At 40.5% G+C, this 21456-nt stretch overlaps 1 pseudogene; it reads right to left on the bottom strand.

Annotated features, from left to right (window-relative positions):
• Positions 1-3882: 3882 nt before the first annotated feature.
• On the bottom strand, positions 3883-4987 carry LOC140675326 (uncharacterized; annotated as a pseudogene).
• Positions 4988-21456: the final 16469 nt, after the last annotated feature.

Raw genomic sequence — 21456 nt, 5'->3', positions numbered from 1 at the left:
ACGACGTGTAGCGCAACCGGAAGATGATAACGATGCTGCTAACAAACGGTACGTTGAAACGAGTGTTGAACTTTTGAGGAATAGGCAGAAAGAAATTGAGGAAACAATTATTGCGCTCGAAACGCGCGTGCAAACGCTTCAGAAAATGATGCATGAAATGCAGAAAATGCTTCAGACACGTGTGCAAACTACATTCGACTCAGGAAAAGATACATAAAGAATTATACATGAACTTTTACATTATTATGAAATATGCCACGATCAAACATGCAAGAAAAGAAAAACAACTCTGAAAAGCGACTACTCGTGAAAGAATTGCACGCTCCGGCGAGAAATTTTCCGCGTAGACGCGTCATAGTACGCGGATACGATGATCTGTGGCAGGCAGACGTGGTTGAGATGCGTTCTTATGCACGAGTCAACAAAGGTTTCAATTACATATTCACTGTTATCGATGTGCTGAGCAAATATGCGTGGGCCATACCGCTCAAAAGTAAGAGCGGAAACGAAATGTCTGAAACGATTGCGAAACTAATTCGAGATGGTGGAAGATGTCCGAAAAATTTTCAAACAGAGGAAAGGAATTTTATAATGCAAATGTGCAAAAACTCATGAAGAAACATAACATTAATCATTATTCAACGTATTCCATTATGAAAGCCTCGATCGTGGAACGATTCAACCGCACTTTAAAGAACAATATGTGGAAATTGTTTACGCTAAATGGAAATTACAAGTGGATCGACGCTTTATCCCAACTCGTTGCAGAATATAACGCACGAAAACATCGCACTATCAATATGAGACCTATCGATGTCACTCCTACAATCGCTGATAGACTTTTAAATACAGTATACACAATGTAAAAATTGCTGCTCCAGCAAGATTCAAAGTGGGTGATTCGATAGGTGTGAGTAAATTCAAGACCATTTTTGATAAAGGTTACACACCAAATTGGTCGGCCGAAGTGTTTAAAATTGTCAAAATACAGAATACTAATCCCGCGACATATATATTAAAAGATTCGCGCGGAAATCCAGTAGCCGGAGGATTCTACGAATACCAACTACAACGCGTTGCTAACCCCGACGTGTATCTCATGGAAAAGGTGATACGTAAAAAAGGAGATGAATTTTTTGTGAAATGGTTGGGACTTGATAAATCGCACAACTCTTGGATACATAAAAATAATTTATTATAAACATAATAAAAATATACATAAATTTACATGAATGAATATATATATATATAATTTATGTTTACAATAAATACAGTTATTTACAATAAATAAATACAATTATTTACAATGGTATTTTATAATGTCCCCACGGTAACGTATCAGTAATTGTAGGTACGATATACCGCTTGTCATCGTACGGACTTAAAGCAATTTTTGTCTCGCGAATGGTGTATACCTCGTGCAATTTTGATCTTATACACGATTGACTACGCGTCATTTCAATCTCTTCGTTCAAACACCGCGTGTAATCGTCAAACGTTATCGTTCTCGCGACAACGTTACTCTTGACACCTTTTACCTTTTTCGTATCCTTCTTACCATCCACGCGCAACGCATACATTTTTGCTCTAAGCCCGACAAATTCAGTCATTATGGTACCATTGTTTTCATCCTTCATTAGACCCGGTACTTTTTATTCACGAGCGGTATACCGTACGCATTGTCTATCGCATAGTCGCTCGTATTAAATCTGCTGATATCGCGTTTCATATTCTCGTACACATCGTCGCACTCAATGTGATATAAGGTTATCTGTGTCAGTGTACATGACTTTGTATCTCTCCCGATACATTGGTACCACATAATCGTGATGAAATTCGTACAAACATGTCTTGGATATATCGAGAATACACATACCCACGTAAATTGGTTTGTAGAATTTCACTTCGAGTTTACGTAATTCCACAGCGATTAGATTTTCCGAAAAAACGCTCCTACTATGAAAATTTGGTTTTGCAATTAATGCCTCTGCGCAGTACCTTCCGTCTCATTTTGTTAAAAGTTTAACATCTACACGATTGCGCACATTTTCCATCGTTTTGTCAAACACGGCATTATTCATTAGTTTGTACATATTTTTTTCAAATTCATTTTTCGCCAGTGTTCTAAATTTTGTGTTGAGTTCTATATAAGTACGGAGCCACGGAGATTGAGTGAATTGTAATATACGATGAATTTTTGCAACACGAAGACCGTGACGGAAACATTGCTGCAGGTTGCGGTAGTGTATCACGTAACGCTTCTTATCGTATAAGGTTGCGAGAAGCTTGTCCTCGCACTTGCCAGGTGGTTTGTCGCGTGTCGGGCAAAACGGTAGGTCAGTGTGCGAATCGTGAAGATGTTGCGAATACTCGAGATCGACTTCGAGCATGTAGCCTGTAAACGAATCGAGCGCGATCGATGATACATCAAAATTGAAAACATTATCGACCCACTGAAAATCGGCATAGGGCAATGGTTGACACATTGCCCATCCGTATAAATTATTAACATCGAAATACATCAAGTACGTTGATGGTTTCGATGAGTCATACGATTGCATGTATTTGTTATTAGCACGCGCGTACCTGTTGGAACATTGACTTAGACCACCGCGTATACCTCGTTCGATAAACATAACCATGTCAATGTCTGTGAGTAATTCAAACATAATTTTCGTATGCTTTAACATGGCGTCCCACGTGTAGCCGGGAAGAGTATAATAATACGCGGGATCGAACCCATAACTCTTGATACAACTCTCGCGGAAATTTTCAAAAATGTCGGCTAGTAACAAGACATCAGTTTTGAGGTATAAATCGCTATATTCGCCTAGCGTTCGAATTGAGAATCGCTTCCACACAATTTCAGCGTGCGCGTAATCGCTCTCGGATACTGTCAAGGAGCTGTAAAATGATTCTCGCGATGGTAAACACGCATCTTGCAATTTACGCAGTCAATGTATTCGTACGGGAAGACGCCTTTTCTTGTCAGTAAATAGAAATCTTCGGCGGATAAATTTTTAAATTCCATTTGTAAAATTTTGAGTTTATCCTTGCTCAGAAAAGATGCCAATTTGTCGAGATTTGTTGTGAGAAATTTATATGAATCTATGAAACGTAATTTAATGTGATATTCCGGTTTGTCTTTCGTAACCTTAACATGTTTTGTAAATGAAATATATTTTTCTTTTGTTGTCGGAAGTAAATCGATTCCCCCTTCGAACGCTGTGGCTATTTCCTCGATTATAAAATGAGAATCATAACCGGATAAATTGTGAAATACTATTGGAATGCAAAAAGATTCTTTGTAATTTAGATTGCAATTTGATTGCGCGGGACCTCTGTACCGTCCGGTCAAATGACAATGATCGCGTACGCGAGTATCATCATCTTCCACGAATGGTTTTTCACATATATGACACTGAGTCACGCTTCGAAATTCTTTCCATTCATCTTGCGTTAAATTTACTGTGGAGACATTGGTTGTTAAAATATTTTCTACACGTTGCGCCAAATTTTTAAGTTCGTCGACGAACCATGCAACGCAATTGGCTTCGCGACGAGAATGATACGCGAATAATGAATTATCGTACGAGCAATGTACATAATAAGCGATACTAAATACTTGGTGATATTGATAAAAATTTTCTTCTTCTTTTTTCACCAAAACGCACTCCAGGTCGGCATACACGACGAAAGGTAGTCGCTCCTTCCTGTTGTAGTTGGCGAATGCGAGCCGCCTGTCCTTATCGCTCGGTAACCGGATAGCGCAATCGTTCATCTTTCCACAGTTTACTGTATGCGACTGTAGTTTCTCGTCCGAGTGAAAATAGTGCATACATCTGTAAAATAAAAGTTAAAATTTTTTTTTACATCCTTGTTTTAAATATTTTTAGACAGTTTTATTAAGTATACATACCGATTGCAGATATATTTTTTATTCTTGTGTTTGCTGAGTTGCGAACTCACGAGCCTGGATAAATTCTTGATCCACGCAAAATGTCCGATATCTCGCGCATCTTGCACGTAGAGCAAGTTGACGTGCTTGTCCCTCTTTTGCTCCGTAAGGTGTAACGAGATAATGTTTTCATTCTCGATGGTATACACATTGATTGAAATGTCATTATAAATTTCAAATTTTTTAATTTGATTAAGAGTGACTGGAAACTCAATATCTTGGAGATTCAGTACTGTTGTATAATGTGGGTACGATGATTGTCGGTCTGTGATTCTTTCAACTGGATACAGAGCAGCCACCACCGCCCACGCAAAACATGCATTGTCTTGAGATTGCACGTTAACCACTGCTCGTTTCATTATTATCTTTCGCGGTAATTGCACGTAACATCCGGCGCGCATAGGATTATATTTATTTATATTTACAGTCAAATTTAGTATACGCGATAATGCCCATCCGCTATCGCGTTCCTAAAATTCTTCGAGCGATGCAAGGATGGGCTCGACGACTCGCCGCTCATATCACTCGCGTAAATCAGATGTCTGAAAGAGTTCAAAGTTTCTCGTATTGATTGATTTATTGGCGCGCTTATCGCCTGCCACAAACTCGCTGTTAAACGCTGTATTCACTTTCACACTGCTGTGCTTTTGCATAACGTCTCGCACATGCTCGAGCACAATGTCGCTCGCGTCTTCCAAAAATTGATGAGGTTCGATATGATTATAATTTATAACCGCACCAATCAAGATACGACCTTCGAACGCCGTATCGATCTCTCGCCAAATCAATCCATTTTCGCGAACTGCATCCTGCACTCGCGTGTACGAAACACCTGCGCAACACATTTTTCAGTCCTTCGAGTCGCGCGATTCGAGCAATCAGTGATTGTCGATTTCCGATCGATAACCGTGGTCGTTTAATTCGACTTTGTTCTTCCAACGACTCGATACATTCGTTACATTGCCACGCAATGTACTCCTCCACTGAATTTACCCAGGTGGATTGTTCCCACACAATTTGTTTCGCCATGTTTTTCAGACCGAACAAGATGCACGACTCGAAAATAATGAAGGTGCACCTCTTTGCAGCGATTTTATATCGCGATTCATAGACGTTTCTATCACGCATGTCGCGATTTGTCATCTAACGATGACGTTATGTCGAAAAAATTTTTTTTGCTGTATTTCGAAAATTAGCAGCTGCACATCGGCGCTCAAAAATTTTGCAGTTTCAAATTACATGCAGCTGCAGATATCTCGTTGGATTGTCACCTATGGGTCACGTCATCTCAAAGATTTGTCATATTTCGAATATTAGCAGCCGTATATCGGTGCTCGGAAGATCCGCGGCTTCAAATTACATATAGTTGTCATTTCGCGATTTGCCACACACACTTTAAACATTTTAGTAAGATTCATTATCGGATGGATAATTTGTAGTTTCAAATTACATGCAGCTGCGGATTTGTCATCTAACGATGACGTTATGCCGAAAAAATTTTTTTGCTGTATTTCGAAAATTAGCAGCTGCACATCGGCGCTTGAAAGTTTTGCAGTTTCAAATTACATGCAGCTGCGAATTTATCACGCACACTTTAAACATTTTAGTAAGATTCGTTAGCGCATGGATAATTTGTAGTTTCAAATTACATGCAGCTGCGAGTTACTTTTTGATAATTTGTCACGTACATTTAGAATATTCAGGTGTAATTTCATCAGAAAATGTTGTCGCACTTCGACGCATGGAAAATTTTAAGCGCATTCAGCTAAAATCTTTGGAGATGTAATTATTAATTAGCAGCTGTATATAGGCGCTTGGAGAAAAAAAACTTGCTGTATCAACAATCACTCCCTCCACATTACAATTTATAGTGCTAAATTGTGAACAATAACCCCCTCCACATTGCAGTGTGTAGTGCTAAATTGTGTTTTAATACTTAAAATAATTTAGTATCGTGTCAATCGTTTGTGGTCTCCGCTAAAGGAAGCAACATGAATTATTACGTCCCGATTATGGACACTCTGCCAAAGAGAGAGTAAGTTTTATTTTTTAAATAATATTTTTATTATTTATATTAATTTTAAATAATATTTTTAATATTTATATATTAATATTATATTTTTAATAACATTTTTCTAAAATTTTGTAGCATTTCATCCGAGTCTCGTCGCGCGGGTCGTATCTTGGGAAGAAGATATGCTCTGACCCCGACATCATACAAATACTTGGAGATTGGAATAAGCGTCGGAGCTATGTCATATGTGGAATTACTTGTTGATGATAACCGAGGCAATCAAATAGTATTGCCTATTGTTACCTGGCACTCATTGATGCAGAAACGTGCCGATATTGAACGACATGTACAATCGACTGAAAGTGAGCTATTATGGATCTGCGATCTATCTATCCAAATGATTACATTAACTGATTCCAAGATTGTTAAATTAACATTGTCTAATAATTCTTTGTATATGCATCCGCAAACATTGGTGCATTTATTCGACTTTGAAGACTGTATCGATCATATGCATTTCTGGCTGTGTCAGAATACATATATTGTTAATGAAAAGTTTAAACAATTTGTTAGCGTTTTGAAACGCAACAATATCACTAATGTTTACGATGCGGTAAAAGTGATACGTGAGAGTGATGCGTTTGACGGCAAATCACTCGTAGATTGTGAATTGTTAACATGTGCTGTAAATTATTTACTCTATAATGTTTGCAATAAATAAATTACCGTTTTTATTACTAATTTTTATTATTTCTTTCTTCGCCTATTCTTTATAAAACGTATGATGTATATAGTTGGATCTACATTCATTCTGCTAAAGATGTTGAAAATGTTGATGTAGATGAGACGTGATACTCGAGTTAGAGGGAGATGAGACGTGATACTCGAGTTAGACGGAGATGAGAGATGTGACATTAAAATATATATATTTGGGTGGAGCGTGTGCTATAAAAGAGTTTGCGACCATTCTTGTGACAATCTTGTCGCATCTGATAAAGCGAGTTTGGAAGAAAACGCGAGTTTGCGGACCTTGTGACATTTTTTTTTTATATCTGATAAAAACTTTGTGCTTATGGATGACTTGATGAACATTTCATCCGATTCGTCCAATTCGTTGGAGTTTGCCGAGTCGTCCGATTCGATGGACTTTTCGTCCGAGCATTCTGATTCAGATGTAGAATCCTTACACGATAGTGTTCTTGACGGTAATTCTAGTGATTTCAGTGATGTTGTGGAACCTATTATTCATACGTTAGACGATGTACAAGTTCGTACATATAATGAAATGAAACGGCTGTGCATTATATCTTTTTATTATAAACCTGGGATTTCTGTTAAACATTGTATATCGTGTTTCATGCTATTACCGGAAAGGTCACAGATTAGGAGCGATGTGGTGCGCACACATCAAAGTGAAATTTATCAGCAAATTCATGATTTATATGAATGTGGTAGATGTCTGAGACCGCTGTATCAATTAATACCGTGCAATTTTTGTCCGTTTTGTACGAAAGAAGACTAATGCATGAAAAATAAAAACTATTATTGTGTAAGTGTCGCGATAAGATGCAGTGGAGAGAACACTCCGACGCCATCGGTGGCTCTGTGACTTCTGTGGCGCAGTTTTTGCGAAATCGTGAAATTGGTTTGCCAAAGACTCATACGAGATCATTAAAACTGTTTTTCGAGATCCGTGACAAAATAGACTTTTTATGTGATGTGGTCAAGGAAAATACTAATATAGAATTTATGCAATTTGAAGATGTTCCGGAAATAAGGTATCTTCGAAAAGTGAGGCTGCTACTGATAAAAAGAATAAGAAAGATAGACTTTTTAGAAGAAAGAAGAAAGCGATTTGCCTCTCACGCAATTAATACACACATATGGTAAACAAAAAAGTTCTGCATGATTTGTGTATGTATTTATCATTTATAAAATTTTAGAGATATTAATAATGATGTTTTTTTTCAGAAGACGCTGTGGTGCGCTCTCCCTCCCTACCCTTATTTTAATTTTTTTTTTTATCTTTTATATTATCTATTTTATATTGTATATTTTATATTTTTTATGCTATTCAATTATAATTATCTGTATGAATGCTGTGTAGAGCGACAGTCCGCGTCAGCTTTTAATTTTTTTATCAGCTGTGAAGAGTAAGCATTTGTACTAACTGTTATGTCATGCACATCCCCTACCCATTTTTTCACCGAGACGTTACCTAGCCTCCGCTAGAGCTAGCATAAAGTATCTGACTGTGATCCAGTGAGTTGATTTGTGAAGTGCAGTTCTTTTTGTAAAGAATTTAAGAATGTCGCAAGTAGTCGCGTTTATTGAAGCGATGTTCGAGACGGAGTACCGCCACCTACGGGTACCTGAATGGGTGCCATATCGCCGATACCATCGCCGCGCACTCCAAAAAGCGCGAAATATGGCCCGCGCCCTATTCCAGGCGCTACTGGATGTTCTATTTGGAAATGTAAGTAGTTATTATTTTTATACGCTTTTTTATTTATAATATATTTATGTTTTTTTTTTATAGATTTTCGAAATAGGTGTTGATCCGATCCCTGGGTACATCAGCATAGCGCACATGCAGGAGGTGCGCTGGGTGCGGGCCTATCGCAAGGAGTGTGCGGAGTGGGAAAATTTGTGGGCCGATAATCCCTACTCCCACGAATTAGACGCGGAGTATCCGCACATGTACGCGGATATCTTCTGTCTCCGCAGATTGTTCGGAGAGGAGTCCTATCGTATAAGTATGCTCAAATTTTAAATATTTATTTTTAAGGTACTAATAAAAAAAAAAGTTCATTTTTCTTTTCTGTTACAGCCCGCGCTCCCGCTTTCTTAGACGCGGAGACAGAAAATGTCGACATATTTCGGATACTCCACAGATTGTTCGGAGAGGAGCCCTATTGTAAGTATCTCTATATAATACGCTCAAAAGTTTGTGTATTTTTAAGGTACTAATATAAATGTTCATTTTTTCTGTTACAGAAGCAGCCGTCGTGCGTTCCCCGTCACCCTACCGCCTGTTATTTTTAGTTTTTTCTTTATATTTTATATTTTATAATTTTAAATTTTAGATTTTTCATATTTTATATTTTATATATAAAATTATATATTTTATATCCTATACCACGCGTCTCCGTTTACCGCGTTGCGAACGCCTATCGCGCTGTCTCTCTCTATCCATCTCCCTATTCGCGGACCTCTCTCTCCTCTCCGCAATCCCCTCGTCTACCGGCTGCATCGCGGACCTCTCTTCCCTCTCCGCAATCCCCTCGTCTACCAGCTGCGTCGCGGACCTACAGCTGTGTCGCGGACCTCTCCTCCCATCCCCGCGTACCCCGCGTCTACAAACCGCGTCGCGGACCTGCGTGACGTCATCCCCCCGCGCCCGCGGGTTACCCCCGCCCCCGCACCCCCCTCGAGCATCTGAGTTAGAACCCCCAATATATCACTACTTGTTTCATTAGCTATTTAGTCACCATTATTTAAAATAATTTATATATCAGAATTTTTTTACATACATCAATAAAAAATTACTATATATATATATATATATATATATATATATATATATATATATATTGTGACCGTGAATTTAAGTCTTGGTTAAAAAAACCCGTGTACGCTCCTTTACACGAATTTTGGGTTGGTGGATTGACCTACGGCACACCTTCGGCGCGATCGCTTAATTGATCGTCAAGTTATTATATCGGAACGATACAGTTTGGGCGCCAGGCGCGAAAAATTCGCGCCGTCTTCAATTAATACGGGATTCGCCTGATCCACTCAAAATCGCAAAACAATCATGATCGCGACGGCAACTAATGCGGCTAGCTAATACTCAAGCGGTGGAGAGGGGGGGGGGTGCGTCAGAAGCTGGACGGGATCGAGAATCGATTTTTGGCGGGTGAAAATCTCCCGGAAAACAGACACAATTATTAATTAGAAGAATAAATATATTTGACAACAGTAGAAAGGTAAAGATAGTAGAGAAAAGAACTTTCGGTGTGGAGCGAGAGAGCCTCTCCGAGCGAGTTATCCTAAATGTGACAACTAGACATATACGTCGCACGCTCGATGCATGTGAAGGGCGCGTGACGGCGCGATGTCGCGACCGAGAGGTATCGAATTACGCGGGATTACGAGGAATTTAGGCTTTTTGTTATAGATCGCTCGCGACTTGTTAAGGTCGGTGCGATCGTAGAAACATTCTATTCAATAATATGCGGCAAATCTCGGCCACGTTAATCGCGCTAATCAATTTACCCTAAAGCTTCGAAAATATACGCAATATTCAAACATGCGCAGTTGGCACGCATCGATCTCCGCCATCGATCACCACGGTACTGATTGCCTGTTTTATACGACGTATGAGATTCCTTCAACCAGCGGAATACACAAGCCTGATATCCGTGCACACAAAATTACATTCGACTTACTGACGTTACAATAATTGTTCCCGGATCGCGAGTCAATAGATTGCGCGGAACATGAAGTCGCACGCAACACGCGGTATACGAGCTCATTTTCCGACGGATACAAATTAACACGCGACAACAAATTTCGACAACTAGACGATACGGAGTACGGTAATACAATAACGATTATCGGCGGTTATTGAGAGAGATGTTATGCCCTTTTACGACTCGGACGAAATGCGGCCCTCATTAATCACAAAAAAAACGATACGGCAACAAATACGCGACGGCGGAATATAATCTCCCCGTGAATCGCGACAACTAAAATTACGACAATTGTAACAGGGCGCGTTCGTCCGAATCGTATGAGTTACCGGTTTGGCGGCCTTACAATCCTTCCGTTTCTACGTCGTCCGGTCTCGCACGATGATCTTGGCTAGTCGGGTCAATAGGTCTGTCGTCCTCGATCGCTCGCCGAACAGTCACGAGCGTGAGGCCTGCGGGAGACACGCCGGTGACATCGTACGCAATTAGGCCACCTGCGGCGCTATCGTGGCCCTTAGGGCCGCCTCTTATCGCGGCCCGTTCGATTTGAGTTATCGATCTTGTGATTTCTCGATTCCCGCGAGGCAACTTCCCGGTGCGGCTTGCCGGCAGCTTCCGGGCGGCTTGGTCCGGTGCTCTTGGCTTCCCCGGACCCCATGGTTGAGTCCGACCCTCCAGCTCCGTAGTCGGGGCTCCGATGTTCAATATATCGGGAGTGGCCATCCCCTTGACCGTTCTTTCCCGGTCCTTCGCTCTCGATACGCTCCTGCGGATGCAAACCTTTTAATGGCAGTTGATGTTTCCGCCGATCCGTTAATTATTAAATAAAATGTACGGTCCTTACCGGGCGTGATCTCTCCGCAGTCCTTGTCCTCCGCTCGCCGTCACCACCAGGCTCCTCGGACCCGCGTAGCTGTCGATTATAGGTTGTTGCTGCCAAACTCGCAAATAACGCGCGAATATAAAAAGGTAAATCTCGCAGGGCGCTCTCTCTATTATTCGAGGACGCAGGCCCCGCGAAAATCCTTTCCGATCGGACCTTTCGGCACTTGCGACGGACAAAAGAAAACGTCACGTCACAATATATATATATATATATATATATATATATTTATTATTATAACTAGATAGCTAATGGAACATTTATATATATACAGTCGGACCTTTTATCCTACGACCCTCTTATGCTACAAAACTTCTTATCCTACAACAAAAAATTTTTTCATGCTACGACTGCGAAAAGGGAATTATATCTCCACTCTCAAATTTTTAGGATCAGAGGTTTAAAGGGAAGATTCCGGACCGAAAATGTCGTAGGATAAGAGATCCGACTGTTAATATATAATACTTAACATTTTAATAAAAATTGGTAATCGTAGGCTTTGGAGAGCTGGTGTACTTGTTAAATTAAAAATTTCTTACGTGTTAATATTTGTTAAACAAAAACTAAAGGATAAAAATATAATTTAAAGGAAACATAATCATGGTAATGAATAATATAAAGAAAACATTATATGTTTTATAGATATAATTTAAGAAAGCTAATCTTAATTGAAATAAATTATATACGGACGTTTCGGCTTGTTTTTAAGCCATCTTCAGCGCTATACAGTTACAAACTAAATCAAAATGAAAGAAGATTTTTCTTATGGACTAAAGTGAATATTGGACAGTAGTGTTATAGTGGGGATTCTAAGCCATGGGGCGCTGAGGGGAGTGCGGGGACGGGGGTATCTAAGAGGCGCGAGGGGTCTGTTAGGGAAAGGGGGGGGGGAAGGGTCCTACACACGTTCGAAAGTAGATGTTTATCTTTGCAGTTGATTTTATAGCCGGGGGGTATTTTAGAAGTCATAAAACTGTTTTTTTTCTAGTTTTATGATCATTTTATGACCATTAGAATATTATGAAAAAAGAGATTTTAAGCGCCGACGTTCGGCAGCTTTGTACCCTTGCGGAAAATCTCCCATAAAAACTGGAGCAAAATATCTTCCATAATTTTTAAGGAAAGAATGCAACGCACCAGCGCCATTATGGAAAAAAAAAAAAAAAAAGATTTTAATTGCCGGGGACATTTTAGAAGCCATAAAAGTCGTGGGACAACAATAGAAATTTTGGCCGACACTGCGACGAACATGTCGGAACGTTTTTATAGATGCAAAAGCGTTGACGTTCGGTAAGATGTGTTAAGACAGCATTAGGTGAAATATAAGAAGAATGAGAGCCCCGTCAAACCATAGTACTATTTGAAAGGGCATAGAGGAAGCTGTGGAAAAAAAAAAATTTGAGTGGTTACTGTCAGGCATTAGAATTGTTAGTGACAGTGAATAATGAATAAATGGAAAATATTAATTTCGAAGCAATAATAGACGAGTCGTCAGACGAAGAGCATGCGTTGTCGGACGATAGTAATTATATTAGTGATTGCAGTAATACCGATTTTGACGACAACGTAGTAGAAAATGAACAACTCCGTGCGCAAAATCAACGTAAGATTTGCGCCATACACTTTTATTATTCAACGGGTGGTGCTCTAGCTCTCTGTGCTTCGTGTATGGACACCTTTCGAGATGACATCGGATTAATATACGAAATACGGAGACATAAAGTTATATCGCCTGATGAGGTGGATATGCGATGGTGCAGTAGCTGTCAAATTTTATTACATATAATAATGTCGCATAATATGTGTTATGTTTGCACACAAAAATAGAGAGAGAAAAAATGGAAAACGTGCAGAAAGAACGCGACTTGTTGGAGCGTTCCCAACAAGTCACCACATTGGGTGAATATTTTGGATGGCTGCAGCATTGCGAGGAGTTTATCGAAGAGCTTGAAGAACGCAGCCGTATCAAGCGTCCGCGACTCTCAATCGGAAATAGACAATCTTTGGTGACAAGAATTGCGCGACTCGAGGGTGCAAAAACTCGATTGCAGAGACAGTTTATACCCAGTGGTGGTGATTATAGTAGTGAAAATAACTCGGAGAGACTCATATGGCGAGAGATTGATACGGCGTTTGAGAGCCGCATCTTGACTGGTGCGGTTATAAATTATAATCACATCGAACCTCGTCAATTTTTGGAAGATGCGAGTGACATTGTGCTCGAGCACGTGCGAGACGTTATGCAAAAACATAACAGTGTGAAAGTGAATACAGTGTTTAACGGTGAGTTTGTGGCGGGCGATAAGCATGCCAATAAATCAACCAATACGAGAAACTGTGAACTCTTACATACATCCGATTTACGCGAGTGGTATGAGCGACGAGTCGTCAAGCCCATCCTTGCATCGCTCGAAGAATTTCAGGAACGCGATAGCGGATGGGCATTATCGCGTATACTAAATTTGATTGTAAATATAAATAAATATAATCCTATGCGCGCCGGATGTTACGTGCAATTATCGCGAAAGATAATAATGAAACGAGCAGTGGTTAACGTGCAATCTAAAGACAATGCATGTTTTGTGTGGGCGGTAGTGGCTGCTCTGTATCCAGCTGAAAGATGCACACACCGACAATCATCGTACCCGCATTATACAACAGTACTAAATTTCCAAGATATTGAGTTTCCAGTCACTCTTAATCAAATTAAAAAATTTGAAATTTATAATGACATTTCAATCAACAATGTACAGTTTTGAAAACGAAAACATTGTCCCTATTCACCTTACGGAGCAAAAGAGAGACAAGCACGTCAACTTGCTCTACGTGCAAGATGCGCAAGATATCGGACATTTTGCATGGATCAAGAATCTATCTAGACTTGTTAGTATGCAACTCAGCAAACACAAGACTAAAAAACATATCTGCGATCGGTATGTATATTTAATAAAACTGTCTAAAAATATTTAAAACAAGGATATAAAAATTTTAACTTTTATTTTACAGATGCATGCACTATTTTCACTCGGTCGAGAATTTGCAATCACATACAGTATACTGTGGAAAGATGAACGACTGCGCTATCCGATTACCGAGCGATAAGGATAAGTGGCTCGCATTCACCAACTACAACAGGAAGAAGCGACTACCTTTCGTCGTGTACGCCGACCTGGAGTGCGTTTTGGTGAAAAAAGAAGAAGAAAATTTTTATCAACATCACCAAGTATTTAGTATGGCTTATTATGTACATTGCTCGTACGATAATTCATTATCCGCGTATCATTCTCGTCGCGAAGCCAATTGAGTTGCATGGTTCACCAACGAACTTAAAAATTTGGCGCAACATGTAGAAAATATTTTAACAACCAATATCCCCATGGTAAATTTAACGCAAAATGAATGGAAAGAATTTCGAAGTGCGACTCATATATGTGCGAGTGTCATATATGTGAGAAACCATTCGTAGAAGATGATACGCGCGTACGCGATCATTGTCATTTGACCGGGCGGTACAGAGGTCCCGCACATTCAAATTGCAATCTAAATTACAAAGAATCTTTTTGCATTCCAATAGTATTTCACAATTTATCTGGTTATGATTCTCACTTTATAATCGAGGAAATAGCCACAGCGTTCGAAGGGGGAATCGATTTACTTCCGACAACAAAAGAAAAATATATTTCATTTACAAAACATGTTAAAGGTACGAAAAACAAACCGGGAAATCACATTAAATTACGTTTCATAGATTCATATAAATTTCTCACAACAAGTCTCGACAAATTGGCGTCTTTTCTGAACAAGGATAAACTCAAAATTTTACAATCGGAATATAAAATTTTATCCGCCGAAGATTTCAATTTATTAACAAGAAAAGGTGTCTTCCCATACGAGTACATTGACTGCGTAGATAAATTGCAAGATGCGTGTTTACCATCACGAGAATCATTTTACAGTTCCTTGACAGGTAACACAGTATCTGAGAGCGATTACGCGCACGCTGAGATTGTGTGGAAGCGATTCTCCATTCGAACGCTAGGCGAATATAGCGATCTGTATTTAAAAATCGATGTTTTGTTATTAGCAGACATTTTTGAAAATTTCCAAGAGAGTTGTATCAAGAGTTATGGGCTCGATCCCGTGTATTACTATACTCTTCCCGGTTACACGTGGGACGCCATGTTAAAGTATACGAAAATTATATTTGAATTACTCACAGACATTGACATGGTTATGTTTATCGAACGAGGTATACGCGGTGAGCCAATGTTCTAACAGGTACGCACGTGCTAATAACAAGTCGTATGACTTATCAAAACCATCAACGTACTTGATGTATTTCGATGTTAATAATTTATACGGATGGGCAATGTGTCAACCATTGCCCTACGCCGATTTTCAGTGGGTCGATAATGTTTCCAATTTTGATGTATCATCGATCGCGCTCGATTCGTCTACAGGCTACATCCTCGAAGTCGATCTCGAGTATCCGCAGCATCTTCACGATTCGCACACTGACCTACCGTTTTGTCCGACACACGACAAACCACCCGGCAAGCGCGAGGGCAAGCTTCTCGCAACCGTATACAATAAGAAGCGTTACATGATACACTAGCGCAACCTGCAGCAATGTTCACGTTACGGTCTTCGTGTTACAAAAATTCATCGTATATTACAATTCACTCAATCTCCGTGGCTCCGTACTTATATAGAACTCAACACAAAATTTAGAACACTAGCAAAAAATGATTTTGAAAAAAATTTGTACAAACTAATGAATAATGCAGTGTTTGGCAAAACGATGGAAAATGTGCGCAATCGCGTAGATGTTAAACTTTTAACAAAATGGGACGGAAGGTACGGCGCAGAGACATTGATTGCAAAACCAAATTTTCATAGTAGAAGCATTTTTTCGGAAAATCTAATCGCTGTAGAATTACGTAAACTCGAGGTGAAATTCTACAAACCAATTTACGTAGGTATGTGTATTCTCGATATATCCAAGACATGTTTGTACGAATTTCACCACGATTATATGGTACCAATGTATCGGGAGAGATGCAAAGTCATGTACACTGATACGGATAGTCTTATATATCACATTGAGTGCTGCGATGTGTACGAGAATATGAAACGCGACATCAGCAGATTTGATACGAGCGACTATGCGATAGACAATGCGTACGGTATACCGCTCGTGAATAAAAAGGTACCGGGTCTAATGAAGGATGAAAACAACGGTACCATAATGACTGAATTTGTCGGGCTTAGAGCAAAAATGTATGCGTTGCGCGTGGATGGTAAGGATACGAAAAAGGTAAAAGGCGTCAAGAGTAACGTTGTTGCGAGAACGATAACGTTTGACGATTACACGCGGTGTTTGAACGAAGAGATTGAAATAACGCGTAGTCAATCGTGTAATAAGATCAAAATTACACAAGGTATACACCATTCGCGAAACAAAAATTGCTCTAAGTCTGTACGACGACAAGCGGTATATCGTACCTACAACTATTGATACGTTACCGTGGGGACATTATAAGATATCTTTATAAAATATAATGTGTGTGTGTGATTTTTTTCTTGTATGTATATGACATATTTTATATATTGTAATGACTATTGGAAAGGATGTATTAATAAAGATTTTGTATATTTCAAATATTTCATATATTTTTTATATTGAATACATTGTATTTCTTATAAAATTAAATTACATGATCCTTATGTACCCAAGAATTGTGCGAGCTATCAAATCCCAACCATTTCACGTAAACCTCGTCACCCCTCCTGCGCAGTACTTTCTCCACGAGATACACATCTGGATAATTTGCGCGATGCAACTCGTGCTCGTAAAATGCTCCAGCGATAGATTTTTTGCGATAATCCTCGAGTAGATATGTTACGGGATTAGTATGTTGCACTTTAACAATCTTAAACACCTCGGTTGTCCAATTTGGTGTGTAACCCTTTTCGAAAAGTTTTTTGTATTTGCTAACGCGTACCAGGTCACCTACTTTAAACTTTGCAGGAGCAGCAATTTTTATACTGTTGTATACTGTATTTAAAAGTCTATCAGCGATCGTGGGAGTAACATCGATAGGTCTCATATTGATAGTGCAATGTTTTCGCGCGTTATATTCTGCACCGAGTCGGGATAGCGCGTCGATCCACTTGTAAGTTCCGTTCAGCGTAAACATCTTCCACATGTCGTTCTTCAGCGTGCGATTGAATCGCTCGACGACAGACGCCTTCAATACCGAATATGTGGAATAGTGATTAATGTTATGTTTCCGTATAAGCCGTTGCACATCGGTATTGTAAAATTCCTTCCCGTTATCAGTTTGTATGTTTTTCGGGCATCTCTTGCTATCTCGAATTATTTTGGCGATTGCATCAGCCGTCTCCCTTCCACCTTTACTCTTGAGTGGTGCAGCCCATGCATACTTGCTCAACACATCGATGACGGTGAATATGTAGTGGTAACCTTTGTTGAAACGAGAATACGGACGCATCTCGACGATGTCGGCTTGCCACAGATCATCGTATCCCCGCACTATGACGTGTCTTCGGGGAAAATTTTTTCTCGCTGGCGCATGCAGTTTGTTCACCAACTGTCATCTCTCCAAACTATATTGATTCTTTGCTTTGTCAGTTTTTCTCGATGTCCGTTTGTTGTTCACATTTTTTTTACTCATTTTCGTTTATCGCCTTTAATAGCCGTTCTTGACCTGTTCTGACCTGTTCTTGACCTGTTCTGACCTGTTCTTGACCTGTTCTGACCTGTTCTTGACCTGTTCTGACCTGTTCTTGACCTGTTCTGACCTGTTCTTGACCTGTTCTGACCTGTTCTTGACCTGTTCATCGCCGTCCTTCACCCATTCGAAAATCGTTCTTGACCCGTTCGCAGCCTTTTTCATAGTCGTTTTTGACTCGTTCGTAGCCGCTTCTGACCCGTTCGTAGCCTCGTTCACAGACGTCTTTTGACCGATCGTAGGAGTTCTTGAGTTGTTTGTAACCTTGAGTGTAGCCGTTAAGAACGTGTTCGTAGCCTCGTTCGCAGCCTTGCTTGAGATGCTGATAGCCTCGTTCGAAGCTGTTGCAGCTGCTGCTAGGTCGTTCACTGCCACTACCACTGCCACTCATTGTAGTTTAGATAGCAGTTCGATAATTCTTCGTAGCTGTTCGATAATTGTTCGCAGCCGTTCTATAATCCTTCGTAGCTGTTCTATAACCGTTTGATAGCCGCTCCTAACCCGTTCACTGATGCTCATTTAGGTTTGATAGCTGTTTCTGAGTTAGCGTTAGCCGGGCGTTGAAGTTCGTTTAGCACAATCTGTATTGCTCGCACGTCCTTCTCAAGCGAAATCAGCTTCTCGTCTGATTCTTTCTGTTGATTCATTAATCTTTTAACGCAGGACTCCACGTACAGTTTGTTGACGGCATCGGTGTCAGCCTCTGGTTGCGCTACACAGCGAATCTTACGTGACCTTGCATCGAAGTCTGTAACGACGCGACACAAAGCGTTTTCGTGCACATAACTTTTTACCAATCTATCCCAAGAACCGTTTGTGTCGGTTGCATCATTTCTTGGATCGAATAATCCAAATTTGTTGATAGGCATTTTTTCTGATGCTTCGTAAAGTGTCACGCAACACTGATCGACTGATTAGTTTTGTCGAGACACCATTTAATTTATAATAATTCCTGCTTCACGAAGTTCCTCGATGATCGACTGGATCTCGTTGTCGTGAGCGTTGTGACCAGCTTGGCGCGAAGCGTTGAGCAATCGTAGCCGATCTACTAGTTCGTTGGGATTGTCCCAGTACACGTAATCAATCATATTGTTGGTTAGCGTCATAGCGCGAGGCATAGATATCTCCCCTCCAGATTTTGTATTTTTCGATTCGAGCGACATCAACGGTGCAATTATATGTTTGTACTTGTACCCCCTGTTACCCTTCAAATGGCCCTGCGCATCATAATCGCGTCTATGCGCGTTCGTCACCAATAATATGCTCTTGTATTTTTCCAAATCGTCCCCCCTCGTGTAAAGTTCGTCATCGGGAATTCTCTTGAAGATCAACTCGTACAATCCTGGCGTTCCAATGTACCGCATGTCGTCTATGATAATAGAGTCATCTTTGTTGATGTTGAATTGTTTGTTGCCGAGTCGCATTTCATTCTTTCTGTCAAAATAGACTCCATACACATGATCAATCTCGTGATTTTTGTCGCCACTGAGCAAAGCGCCTATGTACTTTTGCCCAAGTGGCCCAAAGTACTCCCGCAACGTTTCTTGACCTTCCGGCGTTTGTAACTTGTTTCGAACAAACGATGATTCGAGCATGTTGCCCGAGATTTCGAAAACATCTTCGTTTACGCTTGTTGGTGCGGTTAACGGCGTAGAGGCTATCGACGGTTCATACAGTAAAACGTTCGATCGTTTCCTTTTTTTCGGTGTCGCATCTTCCTCTTTCTCTTTCTCTACCTCCTCATCTTTAGCCTCTTCCTTCTCATCCTCCTTGTATCGCTTGATTTTAATCTTTGCGCTACTCTCCGACTTATTTTTCACCGCGAACGAGTTGTCGACAATCTTTTGCAGCGGCTCGATAATAGGTTTAAAATGGGTCTTGACCGCGATATCGTCATCGATGTTACCGGTCTTCAAAGCGCGATGTTTCTTGCGGATCGATTCGCTCGTTTTCGCAATCTCCTTTGCCATCTTTTCACGCTCGCGAATATTATCGCTCCCAGCCATATCGATAGAGAGTGTTGAACGCTCGCGTTTCACCCCTCACGACAGAATGTAGGCAACGACTAATCATTTTGTGGTATCGCAAACACGTTAAATCCGTTTCTGTATCGCCCGTTTGTAAGCAAGCTATCCTTGTCTATCACGAGAAATCCATACTTTTGCTGCCAACAAGTACGACATAACTCACTGAAATCCTCGTATGACATGTCGGTATTCACGTGATCGTTGTACACGTGTTTCAAGTTGGTGCCATCCTGTTTAAACAAGATTAGCAGGTTCGCATTGCGTAAAAGATGTTTCGGTATTCTCGCGTATGTCTGGCAGAGATAGAAGCAGTTGACGTTCGAGTGGCGTCCCATTGAGAAATATTCTCTTATCGTATTTTGTTTGTCGCACGCCACGTCATCGAAAACGAAAATCGAGTTTGGACGTGCTTCGCTCGGTGGAATGACGTCACTGTTATTGGAGAATGTAAAATAGCCGATTTCATCGATCGACGTTAACAAATTCTCCAAATATTGATATTTTGGCTGTTGCAGTGACTTTGAATACACGTACACATTTTCAAAGCGGACGCCGTGCGGGCTTTCTATCAAACTAATCAACACGTTAGTTTTACTGCAATTCGAGGGGCCGCAAACGATTGCGCGTATAGTATTCGGCAGCATCGTATCGTGTATACGCATCTCCGCATTGTCACCCATCGAGCGTAATCTGTCGTCGTAATTTGTCACGCGTATCGCGAAAGGTTGTCGCACGAATTTCATTTTCCCACTTCCGATTCGGATCGCACGCCTGTCTATTTATAGCTGCGCGGAACTACAAAGTGTTCAGTAACGAAAAAATGTTTGTCCTACTATCAAGTCCTTACGATATTCTCGATTTGAGTGCCGAACAGCTACAGTTTGTATCTAAAGCAGTTTTATTGCGAATGTGTGGCAATCACGTCCACTACGTGTGGGACAAACTTCCGGAATACATAAAGGCGGATTCGGAGGTTCAGACCTATCGTCGCTGTTTCGAACATTACAATCAACCGTGGCAACAAACGCACATTGACGGTCCAGCGCCAATGATAAAAGATTGTCGTGAATGTCAACGCAAATAAGCAGAGGTCTATTAAATCGTGCAATAAACGCGCTTCCTATCGAATTACATATTCCTGGATACCAGTTTTGCGGTCCGGGCACGCGGCTAGAAGAACGATTGGCTAGAGGTGATCGAGGTATCAACCCATTGGACGCAGCGTGTCGTGAACACGATATAGCGTACTTTCGGAGTAACGATCTTGCCGAAAGGCACGCGGCGGATAGGATACTCGCCAAAAAGGCGCAAACTCGCATCACTGCGAAAGATTCGTCTCTCGGT

Source organism: Anoplolepis gracilipes, chromosome 17 (assembly GCF_047496725.1).
Source record: "Anoplolepis gracilipes chromosome 17, ASM4749672v1, whole genome shotgun sequence".
NCBI classification, from domain to species: Eukaryota; Metazoa; Arthropoda; class Insecta; order Hymenoptera; family Formicidae; genus Anoplolepis; species Anoplolepis gracilipes.
This window is presented reverse-complemented; position numbering and strand designations above follow the sequence as displayed.